The sequence below is a fragment of the Syngnathus floridae genome, chromosome 19 (assembly GCF_059516105.1).
Source record: "Syngnathus floridae isolate MCC-2025c chromosome 19, RoL_Sflo_1.0, whole genome shotgun sequence".
Classification (NCBI taxonomy): domain Eukaryota; kingdom Metazoa; phylum Chordata; class Actinopteri; order Syngnathiformes; family Syngnathidae; genus Syngnathus; species Syngnathus floridae.
Genome location: NC_142431.1, coordinates 3,305,252 through 3,310,751, shown reverse-complemented (window position 1 = coordinate 3,310,751; position 5,500 = coordinate 3,305,252). Strand labels below are relative to the sequence as shown.

General features: G+C 37.4%; 1 long non-coding RNA gene across 1 annotated transcript; it reads right to left on the bottom strand.

The window, feature by feature from the left end:
- Positions 1–1,892: 1,892 nt before the first annotated feature.
- On the bottom strand, positions 1,893–5,452 carry LOC148381671 (uncharacterized). The gene is made up of 3 exons (XR_015854388.1): positions 5,371–5,452; positions 5,090–5,256; positions 1,893–2,546 (listed from the first exon to the last, which is right to left on the bottom strand). It is a non-coding gene; the product is annotated as an uncharacterized LOC148381671 (long non-coding RNA).
- Positions 5,453–5,500: the final 48 nt, after the last annotated feature.

The following is a 5,500-nucleotide window of genomic DNA, read 5'->3' as shown; positions in this document are numbered from 1 at the left end:
CAGCCAACCGGATTAGGGGGCGGACATGAGTGGGAATAGCCTCTCCCCCTCCTCCCTCCCTCCCTCCCTCCCTCACCACCATAACCCGCCGCACCAACCACTACCAATCTTCCTCCCCCCTAAAACTTGAATTTTTTCAAGGGCTTCCCTTTAATCCTTCTGAGCACAAAAGCAACGATGATTACGATGATTCAGCGTTAGTCTCACACAACACCAATAAAAACAAAAAATTCCCTTCAATATGCATTTTCTATTAAAATGGGGCGAGGGCTATAAATCCTGAGAATCCTGTAAAATATTATGCAGGGGAACGGTAGCTTTGAGTTGAAATATCACCATTTACCACTAGATGGCAGACATGGTTGCGCTTTCACTGGGTTGCCCTATATTACAACGTCAGTGGGCTTTTTTGGGCAGATTTAGAATATGCAAGACAAACGTTTTACCTCGATAATATTAACAATTTCAGTGAGTTGATTTTTTTACGTGTGTGGTCCCCATGTTGCACAGATGAAAAATTGTGGCCCCCTCTCTGGCGTTTAAATTCCCAATCTGAGCAAGCAATCCAGGCTCCAGTTCTTTATCTGAAGTCTTACCTATGGGTGACTTTTGTTCCTTGTTCTTAGAATGATTTTAAAGCTGTTTTAATGTTTCAAGAGCCACCATGACCTTTCAAAGGTCAACAGGTGCACTATTCCGCAGGAAACTGCAAATGTGTGGGATATGCAGACAATTCTTGGGACTATTCCTTGCTCTCTTTTGTACCATTATTTGAAAATAAAATGAATGCCAGGTTGACTATTATTATTTTAGAGGTGGAAAATAATTGCAGCCAGATTGTTTGGCGGGTTGAAAATGATGCTCTTGTTATTTGAGACTTGGTATCAAAAGGGAAGCAGCCCCGGTTCACTGAGGTCCTCCTCCCGTCTAGTCAAGCCTGTTTTGTATCAGTTTAGAGCGCCCTCTACTGTTTGTAGTAAACCGTGTTCAAACTCAGAACACGCATTTAGGTCTTATCCTGATTTGTCACATTTGCATTTATCAGTATTCAATTTGCAACCTAAAAATATTTACCTATTGTTTTTATACTGTATGTAAAAGCAAATTAGATATAACCAGTGTTGATTTATGTCTTCTCTCTTGGTCTGAACATGTGGCACATATAAAGACACTATTTATATCCATACTGTACATGCACAGAGACAAAAGTCTTTTTTTAGGTCATTTGCATTCCCTTGACAGTATGCCCAGGTGAGCTAAGCCACAAGTGATGATTTGAGACTTAAGGGATTTTGCATGGATTGAGATCACATACAGACTAATAATAAATAGTAATAAAAACCCATTAAAATAAGAACAATCACTCAAAACCCAAAGCTGATGTTTGGGGGAGGCTCTATCTTTGTTTTGAGGGTCTCCTATAAAACTATCAAAATGTATGTGAGCCCCCCCCAACCCCCGAAACGACCACGTTGGTGTCCCATGCATCCTCATTGGCCGGCTGCCAGAAGGTCAGATATGCCTTAAAGGTCGATAGCCTGACCTGCTGCAGCCGCTTTGACTGGAACGTTTCACACACAGCCATAAGTGCATTTGAGTGTTTTAAGTTGTCACACCTGGCTTTGAGCGGTGGAGGAACAATGTGGGTGTGCCTTTCGTGGTTCCCGGTGAAATATGTTATGGACGCTTTTCATTCATTTGCTTTAAAGCTATTCATCCAATGTTGAAAGGTCAGGGCCGACAAAACCTTTGTAAAAAAAAAAAAAATACTCATGGTTGCTATAATTGTGCTAAGTTGTGGTATGACGCGGGGGATTAAATCATTTTAATACATTATTTTTTTTTACTTTTTGTTTCAAGTGCCGAAGTGTAATTTAAATTTATACAACATATACAAAGGTGAATTTCTGACCAAATGTTAATTCGTCTGTGAATAAAAACAATATATCGTATCATGTTTGATTTGAAAGTCAATATTCATTTGCCATCAGAAATAATGTAGAATCTACATTAAAAATACAATTATTAATTGAATAAAAGGTTTTCCCTATTTACATTGGAATTACGTTCCTATGGCGATGAACCACTGGTAATCAGAATTATAGTAAATAGAACAGACTATAAAGAAAAACAATTGAAATGGAAAAAACTTAATTCAGTGGTGAGCGTGCCTTCTTTCGCCACATGCCATTCTTATGCCACTGCTCAAACTAGTTTACTGCGTACTTTTCATAACCTCAAAATGGCATATGCCAGGACCGCCCGAAATATCTTTTAGCCAGCATTCCAAGAGCGCAATATGGACACATCCGCTTCACAGCAGTCATTTTTGCACTAGGCACACTGAGAATCATTAAACAAAAGAGAAAACATTGATTTTCATTTAACTTCGTAGGGGGGGTGAAATGCAGTCCAAAGAAGAATCCATGTAATGTTGTGGATGTGAATAAATGTGCACAAACAGATTTTTTTTTTTTTTTTTTTTTTACTGCATGAGCCACTGCAGAAGCCCAATGGTCCTCATCCTCCACGCACTAGGAAGTACCCTACTAACAAACGAAAAGGTAGTTAAACACAAATAACATTCACAAAACATGTTAACGCACAACAAAACATCCAAAATAAAATCCTGAAATGTAATTGTAGGACCGTGTATGGGTAGGAGGAGAAGGGATGATGAGTAGGAGCACTGTGGGGGGTTTGCCAGCCTCCAAGGGGGAGGTGAAGTGGATTTCTTCTCTCATCCATTTTTCATGGCTTTCCTCTTTTCAGATCTCAGTGTGTGTGTGTGTGTGTGTGCACGCGTATACGAGTGACGGGGCCCATTCTCTTTTATCTCTCTTTTGGGGTCTTGCCTGTGTGTGTGTGTTGGAGGGGTTTAGTGGTAGCATGGCTTCTTTAGATTTTAAACAAGCTATAATATTGACAAGCAGGTCTGGAGTTTATGCAAATATTTGCATGGTAATAATTCATAAAATGTATTTCATAATTTGGTTGATTCGTTTTAGTGGGAACACCGGACAAAAAAATGATCTGTCACCACTTGGACCCAAAAGCAGTTTATTCTCCCTGTGGGTGATTTTAACTTTGAATAATAAATGGCCTTGAGTGGTGACCTCAGGGTTGTAGGTTTCAGCATCATTGATATATGTTTCCTGGCCAACACCACCCTTCCCCTCTTTAGTACAATAGCATGTACGGCAAAATTGTGGTGTGAAAGAATGAAATAATAGAGTGGCTTTGTTTGGTAATTTGATGTTTTTTTCCCCCTCCTTTCCTTCCGCTTCATTATATTGTTATATTGTTTCTTCTGCACTTTTTATTTGGTGAGGAGATTAACACTTTACAATAAAGGTTAAATTGTTCTGTAAATAGGTCAACGATGTCATTTCGATGTTGGAAAATCTTTCAAACTTTGCTTGTCTGATCTGATTTAGTATCAATATAGGCTTTGGTAGAAGATATAAGAATGGTAGTATCTTGAATGACGTGAATAAGGAAGAAATTATAAATTTTTTTGGTATTCCGCAAGTGCCAGCTGCAGGTACCCTACATTTTTCATGAATTCAATTTTTTTTTTCATCTCGGAGCTGTCGTACCACATTCTTTGTCGTGTTATCATGCTTGCCTTTATTTTTGAAGTAGAAATGAAAATTAAAAAAAAAATTATGTCTTACTGTGTAGCATAGCAGCTTCTTTCATGCTATAACGAATAAAAGTTGAGATTTTCTTTGGCTTCATCACCTATTTTCATCCGACCTAAATTTTAAACTACCTGACAAAACAATTTATTAATGACTTTATGGGTAAGGTATTTATTCCAATGTTGAAGAACCTGGTAGGTTAAGTTGACTGTCCTTTTCTTTTGGTTCCCATGGTTGACTGAGCTATCAAGTGTGTGGAAATGGCAGTTCCGCTGAGATAAGAGGAGACGTGGTCACCATTGACACACACAGGTATCTTTTTCATACCCTTATGTTCTGCTCTGCTGGTGGTACTGTATGCATTTGTTTGCCGTCATGCAGAAAAGCTCAGGTTTCATTCAGCGAGACAGCCAGCTAGCCAGCCTGTGTGAAATGTTGCTGTTCAAAGAGGAAGACTTTCTCAAACAAACGGGAAATGCATATTTGCATGCTATTAAGTTTGCAGCCCTACCCATAGACAAACATGTTAGCCAGTTAAGCAAGTGGATGACAATAATGCCATTCAAAATATCTTGCATGATACACTCGAACGGATTTTTCACACGAAATGACAGCTGGGCACCTTCCTTGTGAGCCGTACACACACTCGTCAGATATTTGGAACACGCTAATAAAGGGCATTTACTCGACGTGTGATCTTGTGTTAAATGTCAAGATAACATGAATATTTTGCTCCCTTACCTAGCTAGAAAAGCTAACAAACGGTTGAATGCAATCTATTCACGGATGATGGTTAACCTCTGTATAAACAGATTTTAAAATAAAAAAAACAAATAATAATTCCCACATGACAGAACACTTTGGATACTCGCTGAGCTGAATTTTCATGACAGTCATTTCCTCAAAGTTATAAAAAAAATATAAAAAAATTAAATATAATTGAATAAATATATAAATAAATGTCATTATAAAAATTATAACTAAATATATTTATTTATTTATAATTTTACAATGACATTTATATATGTATTTAATTATATTTATATTTAATTAATTTATTTATATTTTATAAATAAATAAATTTATCTATTTATTATTTTTATAATGACATTGTCATTTCCTCAAAGTTATAGAAATAAAAAAAATATAACAATTAAAAATTTATATATTTATAATTTTTATAAAATGTATTAAAAATTTGACCCAATTCTATTAACCTAATTTATCAAATGTCATCCATTTTGAGCATGGATGATATGGATAAAGAGGAAATGTAGCACTTTGTCAATTTTCTCAGCAGTCTGAGCATCACTGATAAGACAACCTCCTTCCACATGTGGAGGCACGCAAACAGACATTAGCCCGTACCATCCACCCCTTCAGGTAAAGCTCGGGACGCTCGTAAATATACCGATAAGCAACAACAGACGCTTAGCACAACTCACCGGCTTGCAGAAAATGAAACAAAACCTCAAACGGTAGGTCAGCTTTGGTTGTTTTCAAAGAAACAGGTTGTCAGCATTCACCTCGGTTCTTATCTACGGCTGGACCAGTCAGTCGCTCACCCGCTGCTCTTCCTCAAAGCATGTTAATCCATGAGGTCATGACCCAACTGCAAGAGAGACCAACAGTGTTTCTACTTTTAGGTGTGGATAGATGAAAATGTAGATTAGAATATTCAATTTAGTGAAAATGTGCTGCCAAACATGGACCATGAAAATGTTACCTTGAGCTTGTTTGGAATTTGCAGATGTTCCTCTTCAAATTGTTGGATAATGAAATATTCGGCATGATTTTTAGGAGATATTCAGAACCTCCTCCAGAACTACTACTTCTTAGTGATAGTTAGCATTTTT